This window comes from Chrysochloris asiatica, unplaced genomic scaffold (genome assembly GCF_000296735.1).
Source record: "Chrysochloris asiatica unplaced genomic scaffold, ChrAsi1.0 scaffold00260, whole genome shotgun sequence".
NCBI classification, from domain to species: domain Eukaryota; kingdom Metazoa; phylum Chordata; class Mammalia; order Afrosoricida; family Chrysochloridae; genus Chrysochloris; species Chrysochloris asiatica.
The window spans coordinates 1572309-1586532 of record NW_006408778.1 but is presented as its reverse complement, the minus strand read 5'-3'; the positions used below and the strand labels follow the sequence as shown (position 1 = coordinate 1586532).

Genomic DNA, 14224 nt, shown 5'->3' with positions numbered 1-14224 from the left:
TTGTGGTGTTGGAGGAGAATACTAAAGTTCCATGGACTGCCAAAAGAACCAATAGATCTATTTGGAAGAGGTGCAGCCAGAGTGCTCCTTGGAGACCAGGGTGGCTAAGCTTCATCTCTCATATTTCGGACATATTGTCAGGAGGAAACAGCCACTGGAAAAGGATGTCATGCTGGGTAAGATGGAGGGTCAGAAAAAAAGAGGAAGACCCCCAATGAGATGGATCAGCCAGGTGGCATAATTGATGGCATCAAGCGTGGCAGCAGTGGTGGTGTTGGCCAAGGATCAGACATTGTTTCATTCTGCTGTGCATGGGGTCGCTATGAGTCAGTTCCGACTCAATGGCACTTGAAAACAGCAACAACAACAACAACATTTTATAATTTAATCTACCTGACCTCACCATCTGGATTTCTGGTCCTATGTGTTTATCTTCTGTCTCATTGTAATTGTGTTTGTGTTTGTAATTTTGTTCTTTTTTCAACTCTTCTATTTGATGATTAGTTTCAGGTGGTGCTGCCACATGTGTAAATATCTGATTGCTGTCCTTGTTGGTTTTCACTCCACAGAACTCCCTTTAGGATGTTTTGCAGCACAGGACTGGCTTTGAAAAAATCCCTTAGCTTCTATTTATCTGTTTTTTGTGTTTTTTTTAAATGTTTTATTGTGAATTATATGATAGTATACATGGGAGAACTTTAGTCTTACATTCATTCCATCATATATCATATCATTGCCATGGTTCCAATCCCCTCCATGCATCATCAACCACCCAAAGGGTATATTCTAGAAACCCGCCCCCTACACTTCTCCCTGCCCACCCCCCTGCCACCAGTTTTCGGCACACAGTCCCTTTTCCTCTCTGGGTCAAAAGCCCCCAGTCGCTTCATCATTCCACGTCATCATCTCTGTCTCTATATCAGGCATCTCTGTTTCTCTGGGTAGGGTCCCGCTCTCAGCTCTTCTCCGTTGATGGTCCAGAGACCTCCGCTCCTAGCCTGGAGAATTAATCACTCCCTTCCTTGTTACAAAATGTCTACCCTTGCATTTCCAACCCTTATAATCCATCCTGATAAGCATTATTAACTACAGTATCACGAGTTACCCATCTGTATTTCCTTTCATCAGCTCCACCCAGACAGATTGAATAGTACCTACTGGAGATTCTGCCTTCCTCCATGTTCCCTAGCACTAGGTTCCCTCTTGAAAGCTTGTAAGTCAGTCACTTCTTGCCTTTGTAGTCCCCACCGGATGACTGGATGATCAGAGCTCAACCAGAAGAGGAAAGAAGAGGGAAAAAAACAAAAAACAAATCCTTACAGCAAGAAACATTCACACACACACACACACACACACACATCTCCACACACAGAGTGAACGGAGATGGGCAACTTGGACATTGGATACTCAAATGGGAATGTTTTTATTATACTATTGTATTTAATTCACAGCTTTATAGCATAAGGGATTCTTGGTTGGGAGTTTTTTTTGCATCTTTCTTTCTTTCTTTCTCTTTCTTTCTTTCTATCTCTCTGTCTCTGTCTCTATCTTTTCTTTCTTTCTTTTATATATATCTCCCATTGCCTTCTTGACTGCATGGTTCCAGCTGAGCGAACCAAGATTAATCTTATTTGCTTGTGTTTGTATGTAATACATCTCTTTCCCCTAGTTGCTTTCAGGATTCTCTCCTTAGCTTTGAATTTAGAGAGCTTGATTATTATATATCTTGGTGATTTTCTTTTGGGTTCTAACTCTCCTTGGTTTTGTTGAGGTTCTTGAATGCTTGCTTATCTTTTTGCTTTTCAGCATGTTAGGGAAAGTTTCATCCTGAAACTCTTCAACTATCTTCTCTGTGGATATGTATGATTCTTCTTGTTCTGGTATGCTGATAATTCTAAACTTATTCCACTTCATGTTGTCTAACATGAATCTTGGACCTTCTTCAGATTTTTTTCTCCTTTTTTTTTTTTTTTTCTTTTTTCTTGCTGCTTGCACTTCTATCTTTGTTGTATTGAGGCATTTGCCTTCCAGGTAACTAGTTTTGGCTTCCATCTTCTCTGTGGACTTGTATGATTCTTTATGTTCCGGTATGCTGATAATTCTAAACTTATTCCACTTCATGTTGTCCAACATGAATCTTAGACCCTCTTCAGATTTTTAATCCTTTTTAAAAAATGTTTGGCTTTTTGCATTTCTATCTTTGTTGTATTGAGACATTTGCCTTCAAGCTCACTAGATTTGGCTTCCATCTTTTCAATTCTACTCCTTTGCCCTTTCAATGTATTGCCCATTTCTGATATTCTATTATTAATCATTTGGACCTCTTTATGTAGGTTTTTAATGGTTTACAATGCTGTATCTATCTTATCTGATTGTTTCTGTAGTCCTTTCCTGGCTTCTTCTTTACTTTTCTCAACTCCTCTATAAAGTGTTTTGATACATTTCATTATAATTTTTTTTCTGAATTATTTCTCAGGAATATTCAAAGCCTGCCCTCCTTGCAATATGTAGTCTAGTTCTCCCTCCAGGTTATTTGTCGTAGCCACTTTATCTTGTTTCTGGACATGTCCAGAGATAGTCATCTGTTTCTTGGGCATAATCAGTAGTTAACTGTGACCTTAATAATTACAGGAATGTGTTGTTGTTGTGAAGTGCTGTCGAGTCGGTTCCAACCCATAGTAACCCTGTATAGGGTTCCAAGCTGGTGAGCTTGAACTGCTGGCCTTGCAGTTCAAATGGCTTTGAAGTCTGTTGTATTAACCCACAATGCCACACAGGATTATTTTGATGTTTTATTAAGCTTTCTGATTGCCTCCAGTTAGATGTGATCAGGAGATGGGCTTCTCTTTTCACTCTTCTTTTTACTCAATTCAGAGTAACTGTTGCAGATGTTGGCTGCTTACCCGTTGTATGTTAGCTGATACTGGTTCTTGCCTGTATGGTGGTATTTTCCAGGGTGTGATTATGGCTTGCGTATGTGATCACAATTGCTGTCTCTCCTTGGATAATTTAGGGGGAGAAAGGACCCCCTAAAGGTAAAGAGGGGAACAAAAAACAAAACAGCAACAGCAAACATTGCAAATTGGATGCTGTAGTCTATAATAACAGAAAAGAGAGAAGAGAAAAAAAAAAGAAAGAAAAGGAAAAAAAAAAAAAATCTGTAGCCAAATATGAGTTTGACTTTAATGTCCCTCTCTCGGCTTCTTGCCTTCAAGGCCACCTGATAAATTTCAAGATGACATTATTGGTCATTATGATATAACTCAAGATTTAATTTTTGGCCTGTTTCCTTTTTAGTCTGTCTCTGTCCCACTTCACATATCTTGTTCATGCCTTTTTTCTAGTGATAAACTGTTCAGGGCTGGCTGTGGTCATGTGGTGCTACCTTTTAGTTGTAAGTGGAAACTTTACTTTTAAATTTTAAACAGATCTGTGCACATGCATAGTAGAACCCTCTGGGGGTGGGTGGGGTAGCCAGTCACTCAGGTACCCCCTCTAACTACTGGAATGGAATTTCACAGACAGCAGGAGACCAATGAACAGATACAAAAAAAAAAAAAAAAAAGTTCCCATCTTTATCTTTGAGGATTGGTCAGGTGTCAGGCACCTGTGGTGGCTCTGATGCTTCCCCTGTTATGTCTCACTCAAGATGACTGTTTCTGGGGCCACTGAGGCTGGTGAATCAAAAGCACTAGATTTCTTGCTGTCACTGCAAATTGCACTGGCTGTAAGCCTTCAAATTTTCTAAAGATTCCTTTATATGTAATTCAGTGTTCTGGGACCATTCCCTCATTCAGTATTCTGTGTTATTGCTAAAAGAGATGCTCGTTGCACTTCTGCCATCAAGTCCTAAGCCCCCATCTGCCTCTCTAAATTTTTATTCAGTTTAATATTCTACTGTTGTTGTTAAGTTCTTTCAAGTTGCTTCCAACTCATAGTGCCCCTATATATGGATTTAGATGAACAGCTTGTGGGTTTGAGTTAACACCTTTTGCCTATCCTATAGTGCCACACCACTTCTTTATCCTGGTGATCCAGGATTACCATTCTTATTGGTTTCATTTGTCTTCTTATTAGTTTGCTTTAGCATATTTCTCAGTTTGTCTGCCTGACAGGAGATAACAGTCATGGCTACCTAGCCCAGTTACTCTTACACCCAGACAAACTCACCCACAAAATAAGCTGCTGGAATGGAAAATAGAGAACTGTGCACAAGCACACATTGTCTATTATACTCATAATGAAGCTAGTGAATGCCTAAGATTACACCATTATATAACACTCAATTGAACACAAATACAACACTGTAATGTCTCTAAGCAATCAGACCATTTCAGTTCATACAAAGAAACAAAACAGAGTGGCTCAAATAAGTGATAAAAATGTAGAAGTAAAGACCCTTCTGCTGAAGAAATGGCATGGGAACAACCTAATAAGGAATTTCAAAGAATGATATTTAGGCTATTTCAAAGGATTGAGAGAACGGTAAAGAAAATTGCCAAAGAAATCAAGGAAACAGAAAAGACTTTAAAATAATTCAGGAAAACATTACAAGTGAAAACTAACAAAATAAATTAAAGAAAGTTAAAAACTATAGAAAAACATTAAATATAAAGCAAGAATTTTTTTTTACAATTTAAAACAAAATCACATTTTATTTAGATTGCAATAAACTGCACAAAATTGATTACAAAGAAACATGTGGTACTTTCATGCTATCTCTTGGAAGAACAGATACATCTTCAAAGCATGAGAGTTCAAAGAGATGCCATTTAAACAGGGAGATTATCAATGGCTAAGCTGTTCAATCAGGCCTATAGACAAAGATACTCGGTGATTAAGTGGGTTCCATAGACCTTACAGGAGTCCTGGTGTGGTGCTGTGGCTTAATGCACCAGACTACAAAGCCATTTGAACTGCACGTTTGGTGGTTCAAACTCACCAACTGCTCCTCGGAAACCATACGCAGGTTCTCTATGGGTTGGGATTATCTCAACGGCACTTAAGAACAACAACAACTAGACATTAAATGTTTTCCTCCAAATATCAAATCTGAGAAAAAGAAAAAAAATATTTAAAATAGTTTCTTAGATATTTTCAAAGGTTTCTGAAGTAGTTGCATACAATTTGTTTTATGTGTTAACCATCAAATCCAGATCATATTTTGTGTCAAAATTTATGTTAAGCAAACCAAGTTATTTGACCTTTTTTCTGTCAAAATGTTCCTTGGGTATACTTTAAGACACCTTCATCCATTTTCATAGTGCTCATTCTCAACCTTCATCATAGGAAGTATACACAAGAACTTCAGCACTGCATAAACTAGGAAATAACTTGATGTCAGACAGATGGAGGGCTTCATAAGTGGTGGATGGTAGCTCTATATCTTTTCCTCTGTGTTTCCACTTAATTCTCTAGCAATGAAGCTCCACTTAAAGCATGTCAGGATTGGGTAAGTCATTTCCGTACATGTCAGCATGGTGTTCCTCTGAAATATTGAATTAGAACTGTCTAATAACAGAGGGTACCAGAGATAAGCATTTAAGAGCTTTGAGTTGCTGTTCTGAGACTATATCTTTAAGTTATTGTATAATGTGTTCCACTGGTTGGACACTTTGAGCTTTTTTATGGTAACTCTCAGAGATTAGCTGAGCATCCAAGTTACCTTGTTGAGCTCTGCAGGAATTTCCAGGGAGTTTCATTTGAATATCAAGTTTGGCTGCCAAGTTTATGGTTTCCTCAAACCAAAATTCATGATAAACTTGAATATTTTCTATCACTTCATTTAGTGAGTGCATCACTGCAGTCAAGCTACAAGTTGTAAAGAAGATATCAGAGGTTTGACCCTGGAGATTTTTCCTAAAGACTCACCAACACTGACAGATGCTCCTCTCCTGCTATATCCACCATGCTGTCAGTGATGATGAAAAAGAAGTGTGAGTCTTTCACTTCTCTGAGAGTTTCTTCCTGAATGTAGCTCTGATAGATTTTGGACATCTGTTTCTGCTGTGTTTTTTTAACAGAACAGTATGCTAATCACCATTATGTCAAAGCACTTTCTCAGAATCTCTTCCCCAGATTTTATCCGGCACTCTTGTAGAGCTTGAAAGTTATCAAGAGTAAAGAGATCTTATGGGATTTCATCAGCCTCATGTCCATCTAGTGGTATGTTTTGTTTCCCTATAAGGATCAAAATTTCAAATAAAGATTTAGGTATCCTTTGTTTTCCTTCTCTTCAAGTGTTAAAGGTAATGTCTTCATCCTGTTCCTCACCCCATTCTTTGGCACAGAGGTTCTGAGCATTGTTGTTTGTTTCTTTACATGTTTGTTCCTGTTCAGATGTTTCATCAATTTTGTTTGTTTGTTTGTTTCATTGTTCTGATTTCATCTTCACTCATCTTTTATTCTTTTCCTGTGTCTACTATGTGGATTTTTGAGATGACTGGTAAGATCAAATATTGTTGGTATAGCATTATCTCACATAAATGTTGTATAAGGACTCTCCCAATGACTTCACAAGTATTTGCATCAAATTATTTTAATAAATAAAATAACTCAATAATTCTTTAGTTTTCTGATGCCTCTGAGAAATGTATGGTTCTACAGATCATAGATGTTGCAAAGTGTTTGGAACGTAACCGATAATGTTTATTAAGCTGACCAGGTGTTTTATCTTTTAAGTTAGCTCTCCTGCAATTCTTCACCCACTTCTGGTATCTAGCCAGATCCAGTGGGAACATGAAAAAGGCCAGATTGCACTGTGTGCTCTTCCATATGCAGATGAGGGCCTCGCAGAAGTTCAGTATCACCTCCTGACCACAAGCCGGCCAGCCCAGCTCTCTCCTCCTGGCCTCCTCATGTCAACCGGCCCATCCATATGGGCCAGGGAGTGGAGCCAGGCCGGCTGGCCAGCTCAACAGGGCTGGCCTAAATCAAGAATCTTAATACTAAAGTTTTAGAAATAGGTAATGAACTGACAGGACAAAAGAGTAAAACTGAGTAAATGAAATGCTGAATTAGTGAGCTTGAAGAAAAATCTCTTTATACTAATGTACTAGAGAAACAATCAGAAAATAAACGGAGGAAAAAATCCAAATAAAGCCTAAGAATTATGTGAAACACCATCAAGAGGAATACCTTACCTATAATTTGAATTCTGGCACAAGAAGAGACAAATAGTAAAACAAAGAAAAAGAAAAAGAGAATAATTCAGAGTTGTCAGAAGAAAACTTCCCTATATCATAACATTATTACAAATTAGAATCTATATTTTCAAGAAGTTTAACAAACATTAGGCAGGGAGACCCCAAAAGATAATCATTAACATATACCATAAAGAAACTTTCCAAATCCAAACAAGAAAAAAATGAAGTTACCAACAAAGGAATGTTGGGATATTAACTTAAGAAACAGCTGTTCGAATCCACAGGTGAAAAATCGTTCCTTAGAAATGAGGATGTCAAGTCTCCACCTAAAGATTTTTTAACATAATATAGGAAGGATATACTCCCTAAGAGAGTTACATCACACTTGGTAGAGAAAAGGGCCAACATAAAAGAGGAAAGCTTCCAGGTAGATTGACAGTGACTGAAACAATGGTCTTAGCATAGTAATGATTGGGAGGATGGCCCAGGACTGAGCAATCTTTTGTTGTGTTGTACATAGGGTTACCAAGAGTCAGAGCTTACTCATTACAGCAAACAAGCTCAATTTTATCTTAATTTTCCATCTTGAAAAACTCAGACTAACAGACTTTTAATAAAGTTACCTGGTGTGGCATTTTAGGATAAGCACTGGATTAAAAGGTCTGATTGACTCATTACAGAGTTGCTGTAAGTAAAAACCAATTCAATAACACTTAACAACAACAATGCTATTGATAATATGAACATGCTTGTTTTTTCCAGAATAAAGTACACAACAACTGTGAATTAGGTACCCTTGCTAAAGAAATAAAATAAAATAAAATAAATGAATAAATAAATAAATAGAAAGACTAGGAGAAAAAGGGATACCAAATCAGTTCTGACTCTTATATGTACACTTGTGTGAGGAGGATGGGGGTCAGTTTTGTAATCCATTCTGTTTTTAAATGCTGCTGACCCTGCACCAGACTCCCTATTGACTCTCATCTGAATCACTGAGTGTCCTAACTCGGGTATCCAATGGAATCTCTATACTGAGTCTGATCTTTCTGAAGAAGATCCTCAGACTTCTTTCTCAAGGAGTCATGTGGGGTTGAACATCGACATATCAGCTAGTATCAGATTGTTTAACTGTTTTCACACCCAGAGATTCAATGTTCTCTAAACCTAATAGTTTCTATTTTATCTGAACATCATCAGAATTCTGACCTGAGCGCTTAGGTACAGTCATTTTCCCTTCACAAGAGGAAAGCTGCTTTTCATGCATCTGAGATTGTTTCTTGTTACAACTTTTAAATTAAGTTAAGTCAAGAGTAGTTGCAGGATCATTAAGAAGAAAGAAAAAAGTAGAGATTCACCTTGTGGGAAGTTAGTTGAAGATGAATCAACAGATGACAACAGGAAACCAGCCCTTAAACAACAGATAAACCTGCCCCTGGGTCTTAAGCTTAAGCTCAATGGCACTTGAGCTACCCCTACAGCCCAACATCCTCTCTGCAAGAGAAGTTTTTGTCTGGGTTCACATTGACTTCCACATACTCTGACTGTTACACAGTAATACAAGGCTGTATCCTCGACTATTAGGTTTTCCATTTTCAGATACAGAGTATTCTTGGCATTGTCTCTGGAGATGGTGAATCAACCCTTGACGGAATTTGCATAGTTCTTAGTATTACCACTAATATTAATTTCTGCAACCCACTGCAGTCCCTGGCCTGGAGGCTGACGAACCCAACTCATCCTGTAGCTACTGAAAGTGAATCCAGAGGCTGCACAGGAGAGTGTCAGAGACTGCCCAGGCTGTCTCAGGTCACCCCCAGATTCCACCAGTTGCACTTCACAAAGGACACCTGAAAACAAAGAGACATCCTGGTCAAGAAAACATACACAAGACACATATACACTGCTTTTCTCACTCATACCCACTGTCATACTCAATATCTCTTGTTCTCCATAAAATTACCTTTTAAAAGAGCAAAAAGGAAAAGCCAGCTTAGACAAAACTCCATAGTGATTTCTTCCTGTTCAGTTCAAGATCACTGATTATTAACACTTCTGAATTCTGGTCTGGGACTGCTCTCCCAGAACTTCAGGATTGGGGCTGGAGTGCTTTTCATAAGCAGAAATAGGAGTCTATTTGCATCTCCTCCTCCTGTATACAAAGTTCTTGGTTTCTTCAGAGAAGATAGTGCCACAGAGCAATCATGAATGTCCTTGGGGTGTTTGGTGGCAATTTAAAATTCAGGAAAAAAAAAACACTTTTTCTTGTAATTCTGTGGAAATGAACACAAAGCTCCTATTACATCATTTCATATACAATCGTCTATTGGTATAAAATAATATAGACATTAGTCTTCTATTTCTTTAGTTTCTTTCTCAGTATATATTTTTAAGAGAATGAATTCATATTTTTGTGTCTATCAAGTGTCACTGTGGGCTAATGCATCAGACTGAAAAATCATTTGAACTGCAAGGTCTCTGGTTCAAGTTCACCAGCTGCTCTTTGGAATCTCTATACAGGGTCACTATGGGTGAGAATCAACTCGATGGGACTTAACAACAACAACATCAAGCATGTATTGAAATAAACTCATTTTATTCCATTAGTATTTTATTTCATAATGTGGTTCCTTATTTCAGTGTATTCATATACTTTAATTTATTTATCTGGTTTTCTATTAATCAGAACTTTGATTTTTGTTTTATTTTCTGATTATTATATTGGAAAGCTTCTACTTATATTTGACATAAAAAATAAAAACAAAAGATTAATTTTCTTACAACAAATAGTAAAAACAAGAAGTTTGGGAAAATTACAAATTGGCAAATGTTCTTCAGCACATAGACAAACCAAAGTCATAGGAAATCAAGAAAACATAGTATATTAGGTCTGTTGCCTTCTGAAGGAAAATAAGAACTTAGAAATCATTTTATTTCAGGAGTAGATCACAGAAAATAACATATTTAAATTCCAAGGTTAAATACGAAATAAATAGTGAATCACTGAAGACTGTATCAGCAGCATTGAAGTGTGATGATATATAGGCTACAGACGAATAAACATTCCTGTGTCACTGCAAAGTTTCCCCTTAGAATTCTAATAATATACAAATATCTATCCATTTGTTCCTTCTTAGAGAAAAATAGCGATTTTTTTTCTAATATGCTGATCACAAACTACTTAGCCCCTTCTTATGGAATAGACTGTTATTTTATCCCAATTGGCTATGTAGGATAAGCAGAGAATTGGAATTATGAACCACAAAATTTGTTGTTTCACCCCACCAGCTGCTCTTCAGGAGAAGGATGAGGCCTTCTGATGCTATAAAGATGTAAAACCTAAGAAACTATATGCAATGTTGTTATAAGTCAGAAACTAATCAATGACAATTAACAATAACAATAATTTCCTGCCTAAAGGATTTTCACTAGTATCCTCAGCTTCAAACTTTGATGTCCTCCTCCATTTGATTAAAGAGTACTACTTAGAGAAGGAAAGGAAGATGGATCTTTATGAGAGTAAAAGATAAGCTAAAAACTCTTTAGATACATTTGAAAATCATATATTGTGCAGAGGACTTGCATGGTGCATACACAAGAACACATAAAAGTGATCAGAGTGATATAGACAACCCAATTAAAAAATAATAATAATGACGAAAGATCTATAGATACTTCATCATACGGCATATGAAAAGATGTTCAATGCACTTCAATGCTTCAATAATAATAAATCAAATAACACAATTAAAAAATAAATGGGCAGAGGACATGAATAGACACTTCACTAAAGACATTAAATCAAATGTGTATTAATTATTGAATAGAAAACTGACCTGCTTTGGAAACTTTCACCCGATTTACAATAAAAACATTTTTACAAATTGCTAAAACTGTAGCTAAACAAACCAAAAGATATGAGAAGACACAACTACTATAATAGGAAGATAAGTCATCAGATGAATGAAAGATAAGGGAATACAAAGAACATCTCAATATCTCTATTGTTAAAAAAACAAAACAAAACATATGCTCACATACACCCAGAAAAGGTACAAAGAGTGAGATCACATCCTTGAAAAATTCAAACAACCGAAAATAATATAAGGAGAATAAATAATATGAATATCTTTGCATGACTTAAGCAAATCAAATTTACTTGTGTTTATGGACTATGAAGAGGCTTTTCATTATCTGGATCATAACAAGCTATGGATAATATTGCAAAGAATGGGTATTCCAGAACATTTGATTGTGCTCACGAGGAACATGTACATAGACCAAACAACGTTCATTTGAACAGAACAAGGCTTAAAATCAGGAAAGTTGTACATTAGGACTATATTATTTCACTATACATATTCAATATGTATGCAGAGCAAATAATCTAAGAAATTGAATTATATGAAGAACATGGACTCAGAATTGGAGGAAGACTCTTTGAAAACCTGTGTTATACAGATCATACAACCTTGCTTGTTGAAAGTGACTAGAACTAAAAATACTCACAGATCAAGCTAAAATTCACAGTCTTCAGTATAGATTGCACCTCACTGTAAAGAAAGCAAAAATCCTTACAATAAATAACAACAGCACAATAAATAGAAAATGTTTGAAATTGTCAAAGCCTTCATTTTGCTTAGATCTACAGTAGTTGACACTGATAAGAGTTGTTGTTGTTATGGGCCGTGGATTTGGTTCCAACTCATAGCAACCCTGAACAGGGTTTCCAAGGCTGTAACTTTATACAGGAACAGAAAGCCTCACTTTTCTCCAATGAAACAGATGGTAGTTTTGAACTGCTGACCCTGAGGTTCGCAGCCCGATTCATAACCACTACACTAAAAAGAAACAACATATTGCACTAGGAAAATCTGCTGCACAAACCTCTTTAAAGTTTTCAAGATCAAAGATATCAGTTTGAAGATGAAGGTGTGCCAGACTTAAGCCACGGTATTTTCAATAATTTAGTATACACATTAAAGTTGGAAATAAAGAAATCACAGAAGAACCGATATATTTGAGTTGTAGTGTTGGAAAAGAATATCAAAAGTACCAAAGACTGCCAGTGAAACAAATAGGTCTTTGTTGGAAGAAGCACAGTCAGAATGCTCCTTGGAAGTAAGGATGGTAAGACTTTGTTTCGCCTAGTTCAGACATATTATCATGATATTATTTATTAGTCTAGTTGTGAAAATCTTTACTTTCTTTACACTGAAGTGCAATTCTTACTGAATACTGTAGTCTTTGATGTTCATCAGTAAGTATTTTAAATCTTCTTTACTTTCAGCAAACATGTTTGCTTCATCTGCATTTAGCAGATTTTTAATGAATATTGCTCCAATCCAGCATCTCAGACTATATGCCCAGCATAAACATGCAATAAATATGGGGAAAGAATAAAACCCCTAGTTCAGACCTTTCCTGATTTTAAGCCAGTGAGTATTTCCTTGTGCTATTATAACAACTACCTCTTGGTCTAAGTACAGATATTTCATAGGCACAATAAAGTGTTCTGGAATACTCTTTTTTTTTTGGCATTGTTATTCAAATCTTTCCATTTTCCACACAGTTGAACATCTTTGCATGGTCAAGATTTAGAAGTAAATATCTTTCTGTTCATCTTTGCTTTCAGTCAAGATCCATCTAGTGTTAGCAATTGTTAATTCCAAGTCCACCTCTGGATCAGGCTTGAATTTTTGGCCTTTAGTGGTGGTGGTTATGTGCCATGGAGTTGTTTCCAACTAATAGCAAACCTGTACAGGGTTTCTGAGGCTTTATGGGAGCAGAATGCCTCACCGTTCTCCTGCAGAACAGTTGATAGTTTTGGCCTTTACCTGTTGATGTATTATTGTAACTGTTTTTAAATTAATTTCAATTAAATTTTACTTGCATGTGATAGTAATGGAAGTGTTCAATGATTTCTGCATTCTGCTGGGTCATCTTTTTATTTGAATGGTCACATATATATTTATCTTCCAATCAGTTGGCTAAGCAATTGTCTTCTGAATTTTCTAGCCATGGATGATGAGTGATTCCAGAGTTGTTTCCTATTAGATGTCCTAAAATGGAAAAGCTATTTTCACAAATAAAATAAGAAGCTATTACATAAAGATGGAAGGACTGTGGATGACAATAAAAGCTGTCCTTAGTCACTTGATATGGCATGCATATGACTACCATTCATCTATCAGTTTGTCATATGTTGAGGCTTCAATGTTGCTATGATTCTGGAAGATATATGACCAGTATTTTAAATACCACTATTGTCACTCAGGTGGATAGGTTTCAGATGAGCTTCCAGATTAAGACAGTAGGAAAAAGGAGGGACTGAGTATTTACAAATATTAGGTCACTGAGAACTTGATAAATATCAAGTCAGCACCATAATGTTGAATATAAAAACATAATAAAGAGCAAGAGAATATTTTCAAATATAGTTCTGGAATATGAGTCTCACAAGTTGTAAGGCACTCAAAATATAATTGGAGACTTCCGGCGGCGGCACTCCCCTGATCAGTGGGATAGGTACGTGAGCTCGGGAGAAATACGGGACAGGGTCACAATAGGGGCCCCAGCCTGGTAGACAGACAGCTTTTTGGGCAAACATAAAACATTAGGCGGCAACTCTATGAACTTGGTTTTTTAAAAGAACTAACAACTGAGAAGTTATGAGCATTTTTAACCCCCACCCGCCTGCTCCCGGCTCTTACCGGGTGGAGGGCGCCGCCCACTGCGGAACCTAACAGGCCCTGAGCAGATGCTCTCAGAAGGAGCACGCTTGCAGAGAACCAGTGAGCCCTCAGGAACCAACATAGTCCATCCCAGGGGGGTCTTCATAGCCACATTAGGCATTACCGGTGAATATATAGGGAAAATTGAGGGGCCCAAGGCACAGGGGGACAAAGAGGCATTTGGCACATCATCAAAGTCAGACCCTATCTGCCTGCAAGCATGAAGCCTATCCCCCACCTCTTCAGCCTAGGTCAACTCCCTGCTCAGTCTCAGGGACCAGCCCAAAACTAAATAGCAACTCAATTCCAATGACAAAACACCCCTGCTGTGACTTAATCTACCAG

General features: G+C 37.2%; 2 pseudogenes; both read right to left on the bottom strand.

Annotated features, from left to right (window-relative positions):
* LOC102820852 overlaps positions 1-4129 on the bottom strand; it is a 57721-nt pseudogene extending 53592 nt beyond the window's left edge.
* A 1003-nt stretch (positions 4130-5132) lies between these two features.
* Positions 5133-13961, bottom strand: LOC102820471 (annotated as a pseudogene).
* Positions 13962-14224: the final 263 nt, after the last annotated feature.